This window comes from Camponotus vicinus, unplaced genomic scaffold (genome assembly GCF_025532165.1).
Source record: "Camponotus vicinus isolate PSW18456_S1 unplaced genomic scaffold, iyCamVici1.0 SCAF_5, whole genome shotgun sequence".
Lineage (NCBI taxonomy): Eukaryota > Metazoa > Arthropoda > Insecta > Hymenoptera > Formicidae > Camponotus > Camponotus vicinus.
In genome coordinates, this window is record NW_028141977.1 from 11,098,827 (window position 1) to 11,118,369 (window position 19,543).

The 19,543-nt window shown below is 31.4% G+C and overlaps 1 protein-coding gene and 1 non-coding gene across 12 annotated transcripts in view; one reads left to right on the top strand and one right to left on the bottom strand.

The window, feature by feature from the left end:
• The window catches only part of Nachra3 (nicotinic acetylcholine receptor alpha3 subunit), a 73,930-nt gene that overhangs the window by 27,647 nt on the left and 26,740 nt on the right, over positions 1–19,543 (bottom strand). The window contains exon 3 of one of the 11 annotated variants that reach the window (XM_083101043.1): positions 18,948–19,070. The exons of the other annotated variants lie outside the window; for them this stretch is intronic. The gene's annotated coding sequence lies outside the window, so the exon portion shown is untranslated. The remainder of the gene's footprint in view (positions 1–18,947; positions 19,071–19,543) is intronic. 11 annotated transcript variants of the gene reach the window in all.
• Trnan-guu (transfer RNA asparagine (anticodon GUU)) lies at positions 7,661–7,734 on the top strand. Its single transcript has one exon. It is a non-coding gene; the product is annotated as a tRNA-Asn (tRNA).

Here is a 19,543-nt window from a genome sequence, read left to right on the forward strand (position 1 = left end):
TAAGCTTATTTTTTCATGAATATGTTAAGTGATATTTTCTTAAAATTCCTGAAAAAATTTCATAAATTTGTGTAAATAAATACACACATACAGATACACGACACATTAAATTATTTTTTATTAATTTCTAATTACATTTATGTATTTATAAAGATCGATGATTTCAATTCCTAAAAACTCTTTTTTTATTTATTCTGGTCATAAAATAAAACTCTTGATAGATTAGAGTTTTCTGAACTTCTAAGCTTATTTCTTCATCAATATGTTAAGTGATATTTTCTTAAAATTCCTGAAAAAATTTCATAAATGTGTAAATAAATACACACATACAGAGACACATTAAACTATTTTTTATTAATTTCTAATTACATTTATGTATTTATAAAAAATATTTAATTGCAACAAAATCTTCTCAGAGATCTTTATGAATTATTTTGTGAATTATTTGCTTAGGAATTCTCGGTCTAATAATAGATATCTCGATATTGATAAATGTATAATAATTTTGCATGCAACATATTGGTCGTGAATCGTGATGCAAAGAGAGAGCAAATAGTTTTCCTCGAACTTCAGATTTGCCTGCGAGTGCAATCTTGACAGACGCAGAGCAACAATGCAGGGGAATCTGTGGCACTCGAAACTGCCGGCTGCCACGTCAGAAGATTTGCTCTGCATTTGCGACGATCTGGCGATTCTCGACGGCGCGTTGCGATATGCATTCATCTAGCAAGGGTATGTTAGTTAGAAGGATTGAATAACGAAGAAACGCAGGTCTGACTTTGCTTCTTCGAGTACGATATATAAGATTTTAAATCTAAGTAAACATGTAACTTTCGATATAATCGATATCATGCATATAAAGTGCGTAAAATGCATAAATAACTTGATGTATTTTTCAACCATTGTTAGAAAGTATTGTTAGAAATTTTTTTTAGCAAAGTATTAAAGGAAGAACAAAAATGTGAAGATTATCGCTGGCACAATATATGCGCGCATTTTATCGATAGAAAGATGCGAAGTATGAAGAAAGTATTCTCTTTATCTTAAAAGAATCTTTCGAGAAAAAAGAGAGATCAAAGGAATTCTTTTTTGAATTATTCTAAAAGGAAGTTACGCCTAGAGTGTTGAATGAATCTAAATCGCCAGATGAGAGAACCATATAAGGAAAAACGATAAAATGCCGGAAGCTGACAACTTGAAGTTTCAACCATGATGGTGCTTACGTCGCACGTCATTTAGAGTTGTAGTTTCTCTCACGCAAACAGAAGTTCGGTACTTTTACTAGCTTTGATACTCGACAGCCGCATGTAAGCGGAATGAAAACGGAAGGGAAAGAGAATAAAGAAAAGAATCTAGGATCTCAGCCGAGAATACGTCTACAATATGTTTCAATTCTTCGCCTCAGGGCCATCGTGCAACGTGCAATTTTTGTAAAGATGGATTTAAAACATTTCAAAATCAAGCTTAAGTAAATCGTTTCTGAGCTTTTATAAAAGGTGTATCAAACAAAATTTTTAATTTATCATTCGCTATATATACAATAAAATTTTATATATTTTCTATATATAATTTTGTTGTATATTATTTCTATAAACAAATTCAATAAATAAAATATAGGCTAATGAGAGCCAAGCGTAGTAACTGAGGCGCAAACTGTTTTTTTGAAAATTATTCTTTCATTACTGGACGTTTCAGTCCTTTTTTTGAACCATTTTCAGTGAAAAAAATGAAAATATATATATATATATCTTGTGACTTGACTTTCAATGATTTTTGAAAAAAAAATGTCTTCGAACTTTATATATAGTATATTCAAAAAAATCATTCAAAGTTGAAAATGACCCAAAAGAAGAATCGAAACGTTTGATAATTAAAGAATCATTTTCAAAAAAATAATTAGTTTGCGCCTTAATTACTGCGCTTGTCTCTCATTAGCCTATATCCTATTTAAATTTACTTACTTTTATATTAGTATCTTTTCGTTCTTTATTTGTTGTTTCTATAAATAAATTTTCAAATTTACAAAATTTTACATAAACATTTAAAAAATTGTGAAAAAAATTCTTCTCTCCTTATGACTTTATAAATTCCTTTTCTAACATCTTGACTTCTTAGTTAATAATTATGAATATTTTTGTTTCAATGTATTTTTTACTGCCAAAGTAAGCCGTAAAATGACCGCGTCTTAGATCTAGAGCTTTGGGCTTTCTTATTAAAAATTTATTTGCGATCGCCGAACCGTCGAATCGATCAACGAACTGACTTAATCATATATCGCGATATTAATAACATGTATATGCATTATAAAATTCCTACCGAGATAATTCGTGCCACGAAATTGGTCGCTTCGCTTCTGGTCGTGGCCAACCGCGAGACTCGAAGCGACTCGCATTCGATCGATAGGTCGTTGCATTCCGTGTGCAGGCGTTCGTTTCGCGGCCGATGCAATTGCGCATACACAAGCGTCCTAATCGGTAGTTCGTGCAGCTCGATTCTCGGCCACGAATGATTGCACGAAATCAAGGCACGAGACTAATTTGGACGAGCGACTTCAGTACGCGCGATAATCCGACAACTCAAAGCAGAACCCGACAATCCCTTTAATAATAATTAAATGCCGCTCTCGTGATCGATCGGATTATTTTCAACGATTGCCGGAGAAATACGTAATACATGCCAGCCTGCTTTCGTTGAAATATCGGTATTGCGTGAAAAAAAGTACTAAGGCTAAGGGGGAAAAACCATTCCAACTCCATTAAAGAAGCTTCTAAAATGAGATTCGAGGAATGTATTTCTCTCTTTATATTATATATTTTCTATATAATACAAATATTATTTTATTATAATATATGAGAATAATGATATATATAATAAATAAAATATAATAAATTATTATAATTAAAATAATTAAATTTTTGATTATACATTGTTTAAAAAAAAATATAAAAGAAAAATATCTCTTAAATCTCCTGCACCCCTACATTAGATCCAGTTTCTTCGACGAGAATGGAATTCTTTTTTCGCTATTGTTATTTTAACGCTTGCTACACACGCGATATCGATATTTTTGTAAAGCTGAGATGTATGATAACGAATGTATTTGTTCACAATTGTGAAAATATGAAATATAAAAAACTTGTAATATAAAAACTTTACTTTAACTTCATTTTAAATTATATTATATATTGTGTATTTTAATAAGAAAAGAAATATATGCCTTTCCTTTTTTCTTTTACAAATTTCTTTTCTTTGTATATTGATTGTAATTTACTTGCTTTAATATTGAAGTAGATAATTTTTTAATCAAATGAATAGAGAGAAAAGAATTGATCCAAAATACAAAATATTATAATTAATTATATAATGCTTTTTAGAAAATAAATTTATATAATTATAGATAATTATTTATATTTATTTTCCAGAAAAGTTCATCATAATTTATTTATTTTATTTACTTCCATAATTAATAATTAAGATATATTATATCTTAATATGAGATTACAAATATGAGATTTATGAGAATGAATATAAGGAAGGATTAAAACATTTATTACTTTTTATAATAAGTCATGTAGGAAACATAAGGCCATCAATTCCGCGGAGATCACTTCATTCCTCTACTTTCAACCCGCATCGCATACCACGACGTCCAACTGTTCAATTGAAAATCCCAATATGTCGACCCTCATCGACACCGACGTATTCTAAGGCTTCCCTTTGTCATTCCGTTGTGTTCTAGAATTCGAAGGACCCCCGCGCATGCACACGCATATCTCTGTGACCCAATAAGATGGGTTAATGGAGAGATTTAATGATTAACTGACCGAATTTCAAATTAAAGACAAAAATTAAAAATTTTCTGTCGCATTTATGACTTCTATAATATTTCGAATATAATGTTAAGTTAATTTATCGATTTTACTGAAAAATTCCGATGTGCTAAAATAATTCCTTATTGCATCTTCCTCATCTCGCGAATAATTTGCATATGAAATATCTCTTGTGTGAGAATTTATAATATATATTAGATAAATATTAGAAAATTTAAACAAGAGCTGTCTGTGCTCCAAGTCCACCTCAATACTTAAATGTTAACTCCGCTATTTGTAAAGTCCACAATGAAGGGAGAATGAAAGCTCTAATTATATAGAAACATCCCTTGCGCATCCTGTGAATATCGCGCGATCCGCTTAGGAATATCCGACGGAAATTTATTTTAGCGCGTCGGCATTAACTGGCGCATCCTACGTGCAACAGGTGATTACATGCGTTCGGCAAATATCGTCCAATTAAACGTCACCGTATACCAACGGCTTTCGACACGATGACACAATTTTGATTACGCAGTGTGATTTCAAATGCTTCCGGTAAGCAAGGATAACATACAGTAAGCGAAATAATCGGAGTAACTTGAGTACTTGATGTGAAAATAATCTTGTGAATTATTAAAATAATTTTTTCCTCTTTCATTATTTATAATTTTATCATAAAAAATAATAATGTACATAACAAAGTATAACGATTGCATTAATTAATTAAAATTAAATTATTATTTAAAGTAATAATATTATTATTATTTAAAATAATAATTCATAAACTGTTATAATTAATATTACTTAAATTATTTATTTTATTTTTATTTATTTATTTTAACTGTTAAATATTATTTAAAATAATTCTATAATTCATAAACTGTGTTAATGTTTTTTTAATCATTATTCGTACACATGCAAGAAGGTATTAGCTTATTTAATTCGATTTAACGAATTAACTTGAATTTTATAAGGAAAAGGGATTACGATTGTTTGAATCTTATAATGATTTCCAAGGCAATTTGGATTGTGTGCATCAACAGTAATTTAATCCAATTTTCATATACTCGTGCTCTCTTGAAAATGTATTTGATGCGCATATAGAAAAAGACTATTGCTCGGTAAATTTGATCAGCCATCTTACATTTAACTTTTAGATTTTAATTCAGAGTTCAACCTAGATTCAAATACGATTCGAATGGCATTTATAAGTCGTGCAGAGAGAAATTCAATCGAAAAATGCTGTATTAACAAAACGAAATCCCGCTCGAATATCAATAAAACTTTCATGATGCTCGCTAATTCACAACCATATAATTTGTATGTTATGATGATAGCAGCAAGTTTATGATGTTAGTTCCATTAGAATCACAAGTCGTGTCATTTTGATATTGTAACATTATATTAAGATTATCAATATATAAAAACAACATTAATCTATATGTAAAACAAATATTTGATAGTATATTAAAAAGATGAAATTTATAATAAACAAATCATAATTTTATCATTATAAAATTGTAATTTTTTAATTGATTAATACTATAAATTTTTTCAACAAGCTTATTTTCGATATTTTTTTTTCATAAAATGAGCTAGTTCTCTCGTTATAAGACGCTGAAAACGCAAACTGCTTCGTGTCTAATTTTCTTCGAAGGTAACTATAAGTAGATAAACGCTGCCACTAGGCGACCTTGTACAGAATGTAGGAGTATGAGTGAGAATCACGCGTTAACCTAAGCTGTTAAGGTAAGCATGAAGGCAAGTATTTCTTAATTAGTGACAGCGTCTCTCGAACGAGACTACCTCGAGGTGTCTTGAGGTGAGTTGAGCCGCTCCCTCGAAGCCGTGCCCCTCACGGCTCGCTCGTAGATCACGATTTGCCCTAAGTGCCTTAACTTCCATGTCGACGTCAGCGTCGATAAATGATCGTAAACGGCTCGTGATATAAGCCAGTGCCAACAGCGTAAATTGACGGGAAGCTCAAGAGCCCATTGTATGTACTTATACTTAAATAATGTGCGGTCATGTTAATGATAGACTTAAATATTAAGTATGTAAATAGTGTATTCAAAAGTATCTAAAATATTTTTCATTATAATTATGCACTCAAATATCTCTCTCTCTCTCTCTTTGCATATACAAATATAATTTGTATGAAAATAACAAGTTTTAATGAAATCTTTTAGCTGGAAATCTATTACTTAATTTATGATAATTATTCTGTGATAATTTTCATATTCTCTCTTATGTGTATATTCACATTCCTGAAGAGATATAGCTATTTTCTTGATTTTTATCAATAAACTATAATGTAAAAAAAATTAATAAAAGATATAACAATCACATAAAAATAATGTGTGTAATTGGAGCGATTAGATCAGTGATGCAACTAGAATGTAAAGTTCTTCTCTAAAAATATGTCTTTATTTTTATTAGTCAAATATTCCCATGTCAGTCTCATATTTTTGCATTCTTAAATACTTTCATTATTTGGATCACGCAAGAATACACGGACAAAAATATTTTCATGAATATTATTTCATCCGGTTCTCTCGACACAGCTTCGCGAATGTTTGCATTCGTTGCATTTTAATGTCACCGTGAATCTCAACGTAAACGACGAGATTGAGGCCGCCGTTATCGACCGCAATTTTTACTGGATGTAAATACTGTATATTTAGATCTATGAGAGTTTCGCAGCATGGAAAAATATCGGTCGATTACGTATGCATTGTACAAAGTATCTTGTCTTGACAAGCTTAGAGTAACAATCTTTCCTTGTCGGTAAAATTTTATATATGAAAGACAATTATATTTTTTTATTAAATAAAAGAACAATACAATTCTTTCAATGTATTTAAAAGAATTTGCGATAATATACAAATTATTTAATAATAGATATATTTAACAAACGTAATGACATTCTAGTAAAAAAAATTCTTTTAAAAAAATATAAGGACATAATTATTTCTTCAAATATCCTATAGTGCACAAAAATGAATTTTACGCAATTTATCGCATTTCCATTGTCACAAATAAACGTAGGGATTTGTTTCGAGTGTCTAAAATATTGAAATTGAAATTCATTGAAAGTACATTGATTTTAACGTTCAATACAAACTTTGATATAATGATAGGAATAAATGTTATATATGATTTTCCAATTTCGCGCTTTTCAACATCACCACAGGTCGACCTGTTTATCGGATTTATTTTCGCAGGATATTCGCTTGGACGATTACATGCCAATTTTACATACTTCTATTGTCGCAGACAATGAGAAAAAAAAAGAAAGAGAACGTCATCCGACGATGAGAAAAAGCAGAAGAGATGAATTTGCTTTTTTGTCTCTCATTGCGGACCGACATACGATCAATGGCGAATAGTTTGAGACATATAGTTTGTTCTTATACGAATAATCAAATTGAGCGATATATTCACGATGTTCTATCTAATCTATAAAACAAGCGATATTTATTTTCCTACTTATTATTTTCCTTTTTTTTATTTAGAACAATTATAAGCCATAATTCGTGATCCACTTAATATAAGGATTAGTAAACGGATAAAAATGTATAATTATTTTTATTTTTTTTCAGGAATTCGAGAGACTAACGAAATTTCTAATACAGTATTTATAGCTAAGGAAAAAAATTACTTCATATTTCTAATTTATGTTTGTTGCGAGAATTTTATTTTATTTTTATTTTATTTTAAGATATATTATCACGATAAATATTTTCATTATATTTCATAATATTTCTCTATATAATTAGGTTAGGTATAATTAATATTTCCAAGCGCACTGCATATTTTGGAGATACGTAAGAGACGAAAAGCCGTCAGCCTCCGTGGCGCAATCGGCTAGCGCGTTCGGCTGTTAACCGAAAGGTTGGTGGTTCGAGCCCACCCGGGGGCGTATTCTTTTGTACCACACAGTTATGAATCGTACAATAGCACTGTTCTTCAAGAAAAACCAACAATTGAATTGCAAGTGCCTACAAGACAATATTTATATCCGCGGGTAAAGATAACAGCTGATTCTTTTGGTTAACAGGCGAACGATTTGATGCTGACCGATTGTGGCACGGAGATTCAGAAGAAAAAAAAAATTTGTATTTTTTGATATTTATTTTAATATTTATTTTTAATATTAAATATAATATTTTTATATTTTTATTTACAAAAGAAGATATATATTTTTAACAAAATCTTTATTTTTAGCAAGCCTAAAAAGTTGAGAAAAAGACGAAATGTTATACTATTACTGTTTGTAAAACATTTACGATTGAAAAAGATCGATATGTATGTACGTTAGAGATATCATCTTTTCGTCGTTCTTTGTCAAAATATTTCACTAAAAATGCAATGATTCAGCGTAGTCAGCATATCGGAGGAGCTCATGAAATATTTACGAGAGCGGATCGAACATTGCAAAACCTATCTAGTCGTGTCTTAATCGCGAGCACGTGCGTACAAAATATATATCACACACACACATACTTTTCACAAACACGTTTATAAAGTATGCGATATAGATTGTGCTATGGCAGTATTTGATCCATTCATCGCTAGATGTCGTCGAAAGTTAAGCTAAACTCGTAAGAAGAAATCACTCAACGATACTACATAAGGGAACTAAAGAGACGGTAAGATCGGTCATCAGTAAGGATATTACTGATCAACACAGCATGTGATGAGTAACTGGAGATGATCAATGATTAAACTCCACCCTGTTATCGCAGGATATCGCAACTGCGGTTATCAGGAATTCTGATGCTGCCCTGATGACTCAATTTTTTTAAGTAAAAAATAAAGTGAGTAAAAAACGCTAAAAAGATTACTGATGCAGGAATATTTTTGTGAAGATGTGTTAATATAATTGCGTTCTCACGAAAAGATTCCCGCCTTAGTGGTTTTTTATTTAATATCTTTACAACTTTCTTTTTATTATTTTAATTCAATTTTCTCATACGCTCTTATAAAATACACTCTTGCAAAAAATTGATGATCTATTGATTTTACAATAAGGGCAATCTAATTTTTCAATATATCTTACAGTAATACAGCATCTTTATTTACTTGTTATATTTAAGATGGCATATTCAAGTAATTTGTAAAAATCTAAATATTTATAAAAAAAACTTTGACTCGGGAAAATTAAATAAGAAAAGAAAACAAATAAGAAAATATGTTTAATGCATTAAATACAAAATATTGGCAATTTCTTTTTAAATTATTAATTGGCTCTAGTAACGTGTTTTAATGTAAATATATCGAGATAAATAATCTCTCTCCAAATTAAATAACGAGTATGTTTGTACATGTATCAAAAATTGCATATCATTAAACGTATAATTTTAATAATGTATAAATTTTAATAACCACTGAACAATTAATTAAAATCGCGGAAATTAGTATATTAAGAGTTTTCGTACAAACATGTAGAATTATGATTAACATGCTAATTTTCATAAATATGTTTAGCAAATTTGTCAAATGATGAATATTATCGATTATACTTTGTCACAACTTTGGTATCATTTTGTAAGATACTTAATTCTTCTCGTAATATCGAGAAAATTGTATTCGATAAAATCACGTTATCATGAAACCAACGCAATGTGTACGCATGACAGTCGATTAACTAAACTCAGAAGCCGGCATCGCGTGTATCACGTGTCCGCAACACGCGCCATGTTCGACGGTTATCACGGAATGGAAAACGGGATAGAAACTAGAGACAATGAGGCGATGAAGTTTCCGTGTTCCTCGTCGACAAACAAAAGTTAGAAAGCTCAAAGAAGCTTCCTTAGTATCCGCGAAAAGGGATTTCCATCATCGGACCGTTGCACGTGATAACATGGTATATTATGTGCAATCAAATTTTATATTCGCCGAAGATTACCTATCCAACATTGGAGTTTTGAGAGATCGCAATTTTATGCGACATTCTAAGCGCAACATCTATATTTTAATATCACCGGATTACTTTTATTTTTTATACAATCCTATAGAGAGCTATATCCGATTGAGAATTTAAATTATTAAAAATAAAAGCTTGAAATATAAAAAATGAGACTAAATGTCATAACGATAAATTGAAGATAAATAACAATTTATATTTACAACGTATTTTTTTTATCTATTAATTTCGCCTCTTTTCTCCATTTTTTTCAGAAGCGAGCAAGCGAAGTCATTTTCTTTCTATATGAATATATCTCTTGGATGAGAAATCCCTTTTATCGTGTCCCTGTCGAATTGCAGCAAAAACGAAAAGTCTAGCATTTTACAATCGAACCGACTGCCTATCAATGTGAACTCCCGATCGTTCGACAAACTTCATTTTGGGATTCCGCGCGTTTGATCTGGCGCGAGTCAAAAGACTGGAATGGCAAAGAGAATAACGAGCCGGTGAAGAGAGATAAAGGAAACGAACGAGGAAATTAATTACTTGTGAAATCGAGTCCAGATCAAGCGAACCAATACGAACGATTACAAATAAATATCAGCGAATATCGATGAGAAGAAGCATTATTTAATTAATAATTTTATAAACAGTATTTTTAATAAAAACCGTATTTTTAATAAAAACCGTATTTTTAATAAAAACAGTATTTTTAACAAAATCAATATTTAAGTCTTAATTAATTAAAAATTTAACTAATCACGAACGATCGTGAAACGCGCATACAAGCTTCATAGTGGAATGGAGATTAGTGTGAAAAAAAAAACAGGATAAAAAAAATAAGAGTTAAGTCTGAAAACTTTTATTGCATACCTAGTCGAAAAATGGCAAAGTAGGACGACGGAAGTATTAAAAAAAAAGTGAAAATACATAGGAGTTGTAATTCTATACCCGTTTCTCTCGTCCTCTCGAGAGACTATAATTCTCCGCTTTCGCGAAAATCTCACCTCGGAGCGTCGCTCGAGCGAAAGTTTAACTCCCAACGATCTTTCCTTTTGTTCACAATATTTCTTCCAATATTTTTCCGTTGCGAACACCGTTTGCGTTTCATCTGTCTCGTGCATCCGGCTTCGAGTCGGTATTGCGTTTATCGGATGTTTCGGGAAAAAAGATACACAGAAGCGAGAGAGAGAGAGAGCGAGTCTCTCGGAAGTGTTCGATTTCAAAGTTAAACCGTTTGGTTTACGTATTATCGCACAAAGACTGCCAATTTTCTCTTTCTCTCTACCGAATAGTCGGGCTTTCAGCCACTTTTCCACCCTTTTACCGAGCCGAATCCCTTCCTCTCCCTCCCTCCCTCCCTGCCCCCCCTCCCTCTCTCGTGGGTGCCATACTTAAATCGTTGGCACAGCCTCTTTAGCCGCGGCTGAAGCTTACTGATAGGCTTCTCGAACCAGGCTCGATTACTCTGATCTCCTTTGTCACGATAATGACTTTCTACCTTCGTCCTCTTTCTGGCGTTCACATACATGGCATCTCCACCGACACCGTCCTTTCTCCCTCTAGGAATTTTTTAGCATCTACTTCTTGAGTAACCCAATTCCTTCGTCATAGGATCTCCGCTTCGCGATTTAGCGCGCTCTCGTTTTATTGATCTCGCGTTTCCCCTCGTTTATCGTTGTTACGTTATGTCAAGCGATTCGATTAAAGATTGAGTAAACGATCGAACGTTTGATAAATTCTCTGCGAAGAGGAACAATATTTTCAACATGTTCTCGAATTCTTAGAAAACAAATTTTCTCAAAAGTTTGTGGTACATTTTAATTTTATTTTTATATTTTATTTTGATTAATTTTTATATTTTATTTTAATTAATTTTTATATCTTATATTTATATTTTATTTTAATTAATTTTTATATCTTATATTTATATTTTATTTTAATTAATTTTTATGTTTTATATTTATATTTTATTTTAATTTGATTAAAAACAAAAAACTATTTCAAATTACAGTTTAATAAACTGTATTCTCTACATTGCAATGATATTCAAAAATATGAAATTCAATAAATGAGTTCGCTTAAATCCGTGGTTACATGAATATGTATTCATACATACGAAACTAAAGTTCTGAATTAAAAAAATAGAGTTTTTATTTAATGCGAAGGTAAAAAAGACAAGACATTGATATATATTTCCAAATATCCTCGATTGCTGTAGGGCCTTTCGATGTGGGGAATTTTTCCAGGCTCACCGGTAATATTATTATTGTTTTCATCGACACGAGTTTTCGTTATAGTTCTTTTTTTTGAAGAGTTACAGAATCATATAATATGATTGGAAAGAGAAAAAGGGGGAAGACTGTTACATTACGGGAGCAAGCGTTATGTGAGATTCTAAAAGGCTAGGGCGATATTCTTGAAAGAGAGATGCTACGAACGAAAGCTACGACACGCTGACAAATTGAGTTTTAGACCCCGCCAGCCGTGTCCTTCCATTCCGATGGATTTTTCCCACGGGTCAATGGAACGGCTTCTCCTATGGGATATCACGTACACCCTCTTGCTTTTTCGCAAGGAGACGACGATGGTCACTTTTCCCAGCATCGCTCAGTAAGTCATAGTGTTAAATGGAATATGATGAAAGGTAAAGACAAGCTTCCATTTCTGACTTGTGTAACGTAATATCGTAAAAGTGAAATATATGAACCCGACCCATTCAATAATCATTCACGACTTGTAACGTATGATGGTATATTTAAAATATAATATTTAAAAAAAAAAATTTAAAGCTAAAATTTTATATTCTTTGAATTCATCATTTTCTATAAAACATGTATAGAGAGAAACATAAGTTTTATAATTGAAATATGTTTTTAAGACTGAAGCTGAAAGTAAAAATTGAAATTATATAATTAATATATTATATTTTCTATTAAAGCCTCATATTAATTTTCCTAATAAAAATATACTATTAATACTTGCTTACTTATTTTTGTAAACTGATATTGTTAAGAATTAATGCATTTATATTTTCCACAATTTTCCTCCTCTGACAGAATTCTTCGATTAACGCTCTACAAAAAGAAATCTAATAATTAAATTGATTCTACTGTTGGCATTATTTCGTTATGGCAAAAGTATGTTCATTTTTCCTTGAGGTAAGTCGGTCTCGAGGGGACTAATAAAATCTAAAAGCGGGCACCGTAAAGTCGGATCTATGGTCGCGGTCTGAAAGAGTCACGCCCCGTTAGCGATTACGACCGGAGTCATTTTATCTTGTTCTATACAGCCGACTAGATGGCAGTCATCAAGGCGTACAAGTTTACCCCCTGTAGCGTGATAACAAGATCAACTTTTGGCCGCTATGCCAGATAGTTGAAGTGATATGTACATGGATCATTAGAGGGTCGAGGCCGTTCGTTATCGTCGTCGGTTATCATCGGTTCGCTCTGATAATCCAGCTTTGTGCAACCTGTATGCTGGGATGATCATCAAGCATACGGAAATTTCACCAAGACGAGTTATCGAGAAGGTGCCTAATGGTATCATCATATATAGAAGGAGAATTCGATCTTTGTCTCAAGTATTCTCTTACAAGTGAACTCGTAAACAAAACTCATCTACACATCCCGATTCTCCCAACTGTTATTAAATGTATGTATGTTTCGTGTATGTAAATTTCTACCGAGATCGCTTGTGTTACTCGATATAGTAGATATTAATTCTAAACTTACACCCTACAAGATATCATCATCATACATTTTATCGCGTATGTTGATTAAAAATTTACAATTTATAGTTTACAATTAAAAAAAAATTCTTCTAAATTTTTAAATTATTAACACAATTCTCCTATTTTTTTATTTATACGCGATAAAGATATTTGGATAATTTATAAGGTAATAAATATTTCATGTAAATAAAACAAATTAGAGAAACGTAATAACAAGAGCAGATAATTTGCGATATTTTTCTAATTATTTTTTTTTAAACTATAAAGAAAGTTTCTTTCATTTATCAATCGTGAAAGTTTTACTAAATGTCGAAACTTTAGTGGTGCTTCTCTCTGGTTCGCTCAAAAACTCTCCGAAACCCCATTATGATGAATAAATGTTCCCGATATAGAGATTAATTACTCTCAAGACGTGCAAAAGTTCCTTGAAAGTTTTTATATCGCGATCAGATCAAAAAATCATCAAAATTTTCTAAAATTATTTGTGAAATGTAATTAAATTTTGCTAATTTAATTTTAAGTGGTCTTATTTTTTTGCATCTCTAACTTCACAATTTCGATTAAATTATAATATATTAACAAAATATAATGTATATTAAATATAAAATATTAAGAAATTACAATTAATTAAGGAATGCATATTAAAAGACTGCAACAGCTGGCAGTCTTCGACAAGTTCCCTAATGAAAAATTCCAAATCGATTGAAGAATCTCTCATTGGAATTAATAAGGCAAAGTATTTTGGATACCTCACTCCTGTACAGCGGCATATCGTTATTCGTGGAAAGCCAATTGCGATTTACATGCATAATTCATTGAACAGTTGTGCTCTTTTAGCGGAAACAGCTCTCAAAACTCGAGGAAAGTGAAAAGTGCCTCCCTCTATCCTCTCTTTTCCTCTCGTTTAAAAGAGTTTTTCTCCATCAGCAGAAGAACGGGGCACAAGCCGGCCGCCGAGTAGACAAAGTGTACGATGTTGCCAGCCGTCGTCGCATTTTCGCGCAACTTTCGCAGCGCTATTTCGTTCGACTAAACTTCGACGGGATTTTCATAAAGCCCAGCGTAGGACCGAGAATTCGCCGGTGATTCGCGAATGGTAAGGAGAACGCAAAGGATGGTACGGAGCAGCGAAATGGAAGGGAAACTTTGCTATCCACATCGTGAAAACTCACGGCATGAGTTATCTCTTTCTTCTCTCGGTCTCGGTCGCGATTCTCTCCAAGAATCGCAAAAATTTTCGAAACTATGATCAATTCTACAAAGTTTATGTATCGTTATATATATATATATAGTAGTTAGCAAGAAGATAGATTGAAGTATCTAATAATATTTCTCTTAAAATTGAGGTATGCGGTCGATTTAAACACGCAAATTTATTTGAATATTTAAGTAGAAATTTAAATCACTCCCCGAAACGGGCAACATACATCTTCATTTCATCCTCAATATCTTTTACATAGTATAAAAGATGTAATTTAATATTGCGACAGTATATTGCTTTTTATTTCTACGGGAAACATTGAATCAAGATGTAAATAGACTTTTGCAGATATTGAAAATTACTGGATTATTCATCGAATTTACTTTCTTGAATAAGAATTAATTTTCTAGAAGCAACATACGCGAAAATGGCAAGGAAAATACGAGTTCTTCAGTTCCGGTCTTTAATAATTTCCTCGAATATTTTTCTCCAGTTATTTAGTTCTCGACATTCAGCGCAATAAATAGAATAAATAATGCGGATGGAAAAGAGATCGATAGTAAAGGAAGAGTTTTGGATAATAGTGTGAATAGCACCTGCGATCCGCGGGATCTAGACACCATCCATCTACGTCGTCGGGGACAACTCGTTCAGCATATCAATCGTCCTTTCCGTCGTGACGAATGGCACAACGAGCCGAAAAATATGGCCTCTTTATCATTCATTCTCCTTTCCTTTCTTTTCCTTTTCTTCCTACTTTTCTTTCTTTTCCTCTAGATAAATAGACAAACGATCCCGTCACTGAACGCTGGCGATCAAAACGAGTCATTTCGAAGTACCATATAAGCGCAAAAAGGCATTAGGGCTATTGAAGGAAATAAAAATTGTGCAATCGAAATATCTTTTAAAATATTTTCTGAAATTTAATGAGAAAAGAGAAAAAGAAGGAGAGAGGAAAACTTTTAAAATATCCAACTGAGCAATTTGATTTTGAACAAAATTAAAATTTAAATAGAGCTCCAAATCATTGTCAAAAAAAATCTATTCTCTCTTTTTGAAAATTAATTACAAGAATATCAAAGTCAATTCGAAATTTGTATACAAGGCTAGAAGAAAGAAATCTGATAAAATGATTATATCTAAAAATAATCTTCAAATTTATCAAAGAATATATAAATAAAAAAGTAAGGAGAGAGAGAGAGAGAGAGGGAGAGAGAGAGAGGAGAAAAAATTAGAATATCTTTTGCATAATATATACATCTTGTACATACATTTATATACAGGTTTCAACATCAATTAGCATTATATATAATATATATATAATGCTAATTGATGTTGAAACCTGTATATAAATGTATATACAAGATGTATATATTATGCAAAAGATATTCTAATTTTTTCTCCTCTCTCTCTCTCTCTCCTTACTTTTTTATTTATATATTCTTTGATAAATTTGAAGATTATTTTTAGATATAATCATTTTATCAGATTTCTTTCTTCTAGCCTTGTATACAAATTTCGAATTGACTTTGATATTTTTGTAATTAATTTTCAAAAAGAGAGAATAGATTTTATATATATATATATATATATATATATATATATACATCTGCGCATTGTTTTCATTGCAATCTCTTCAATTATTTCAAACGCTTAATATTGTCGTACGTAGAGATAATCGATTTGCTTGAAAAGCACACCATACTCGAGTTATCGTTCTCTGATGATTCTGTTTCAGTTTCCAATTTTCTTTCTGTCGAAACTGGAACACGCTCTTCTTTCGATCGTTCATAAAGTTTCAATAAAATTCATCCAGGAACGAATGGTTAAACGAACGAATGGCTCTCTTTCTCCCTCTCTCTCTCTCTTTCCGCGCTCTCTTCCTCTCTTCCTCATCACTCGAAACAAATTACCTCTGTGTAGGCGTTCGAACTACCAAAAGCTATTACGCGGCGGTGGAAATTTCCGACGAAATGTAGACCTAAACGGCTCGATTCCGCAGATAGGAGGGACACAGTCAGCCAACCATCCACTGGATCGTCAGAACTCGCACGCTTAACGAAGCGGTACGGGTCTCGTCTTCACGACGATGAGAATATTGGATCAAAGCAGTACGAAGTTTCGAGACATCGGGACAATCGAAAAAATATATAATTACTATAAGAATGATTTTATGATGCATATTGATGTTTGTATGTTTCAGGGAGAAAATGAGAATATCGTATTTCTCTAGTAATTCTATACGATATTGCATACATATGTTATTATAAACATCGCAATATGTGTTGAAAATTTAATTATCAATTATCTTTTCATTATCAATAATCAAAATTAAATAAATACATATTACTAAGTGTCAAATATAAATATAATATAAATTTTTATAGTACCGACAAATAAATAATTTTTAGTAATAGCGATACATGTATTATAAAATATTACGTTAGTAATGATATACATAAAAATATATTAATCATACATGAAATATTATATTAATGATATTGGTTTAAATCAATATTACTAATAAAAATATTTTTTAAATAAATATATTTACTCTAAAAAAAGATATTTTTTATATTTTTAATTTGATATATTTATATATTCCTTGAATATTATGTTTATGTATGTCTTATGTTAATAGCTTCTTTTGATCCAATTTTATAAAATCTTTTAAAGAATATCTCAAAAAATAAATAAAAAATAAATTTAAATTTTAAGTATTATTGAATTATTCGAATTTTTTTTATTTAGCATACATATATTTTATTGAACCATTTGAACTTTAACATTTCAAGTTATCAAAAGTGATTAGATTGTTGAAGTAAAAACAAAAAGATTATCGAAAACTAGTTCATTAATTTCTCGTTTGAATCATTATCTATTATCGATACAAGAGAAGCAGGCCAGACCTTTTACTTTTCTGTAAACATACCTGAACGAGAAAAGTCTACTTATTGTTAAACAAACTAAAAGAAGATTAAAAACTTGATAGATCCTGGAGCTAGTACTTGTTTCTTTTAGCATGAATCTTTTAGCATTTATGAAAGAAATATGTGAATGTGTGTATTGCTGAATAAAATATTAAAAAAAAAGTTTTTTAATATTTTATTATTAACTGTATCATACTTTGTTTGATGAATTGTGGTTTACTTTAATTCATTTTTATCTCCTCAAAAAAAACTCGAGAGCCGTAATACGCTCTATGCTTTGATTCAGATCCCGATGTTTTCCTTAAAAATCGGAAGCACGTATAACGGCAAGTGTTAGATCAGGCGGCATGAAAAGCTCTCACGTTTGTGAGAATTCTCGAAGGGGTGTTATACCAGAAGCCCTCTACAAGCACTGTTCTTTCTGACGTTTCTCGCGTGTCCAGGGATTGCGACACGATTTCGAACGGAACTAATTTATCGCGGCTTCCCGAAATCTCTGCAGTGATGGAGATGTCTTCCAGATCTTTGAAACCGACGTGTCGCATCAGCAGTGACGTATAAACTAACGCTCAGGTACACCCTCACATTACAACATATTCGTCATTTCGTGGCATCCTTCAACCTTTATATTTGATGACGTCGATCTCGATTACGCCGACAAATAGTCTGTAATACTTTTTTCTTCGTTTTGCCTTTTTCTTGGTCTTACTTCGTTTTTCTCCTTTACACAATATCTACAGGGTGACGTTAGTTGCACCACTGCGCTATAGAAGGATAGGTAGAGGCGCAGCTGGACGATATTAAATATTAATAATCATCTGCTGCGGAGATATGAATCTTTAACGCGATTATCCTGTTTTACGTTTTATCTCCGAGATTCGCCTACGCTTAAATTAAAAACAAACTGTGCTTTGTTTTCCCAGGATTTATGCGAGATTTATAATACTAAAACATTGCAAAGCGCGCGTCCTATTTAGTTCCTTCTACCATGTAATATATAATCTGAGCAAAAAAAATATATATAATTATATACATAAATAATGTAATATATTAAATATATAATTATATATAATATATTAAATATACAGAATGAGTCACTAGAAACTAGTTTCTAAGATATATTTATAAATATCGATTTTACACAAAAATATTTCAGACAGTTAAATAATTTTGAAAGAGTCATATTTTGACATCTTAGTATCTTTTTAGATGGAGGTGCAAAAAGTTTTGAGTCATCTTCATTTTTTAAATACTAACGAAGACCATAACTGCAGTTTCTCTGACATTTGTGACGCGCGATCGGATACCGATCGGATGCTATGATCTTTATAGAGATACAAAACATAGGTATACGCACATGTATAGAGAGAATGGTCTTCTGCGGCCTATTTTATTTTCACTCTCGTGCCGTAGATCGCAGCTCTTTCATTGTCCCCTTTTCATCAGGCCGTCCGTAGATTCAGGTCAGCCCCGGTCATTGCTTTTGCAACAGTATACATTTCATCCCCCGCGGCCTCTTTAACTCTTCCACTATTCGACTACTTTTTCGTGAGAACTCTAGCCGGTTAAATTTATTTCCAATATATATATATATATATATATATGTATGTGTGGAATTCTAGCAATAAAATATGTAAAAATATTTTATACGTATATCGTCCGTTACCGAGTAAAAGTTGCAGAATAAAACTGAATAAAAAATCAATAGTTATTAATAATGCTGTATGAATGGGGGATTTAGAAATCTCAATTTTTGCGAGTTAAATATTGATAGGTATATAAATTGTATTCGTCTTGAAAATATTTGAGTAAATTTTTGAAATAGATTTATTTACATTATACACAGATATTTCTTTATTATAAAATTACGCCATAAAATTGAAAACTGAATTCACGTTTAATGATAATAATTTGAAAATCGAATGGTGGAAAGTTAAAATTCGTAGGCGAACG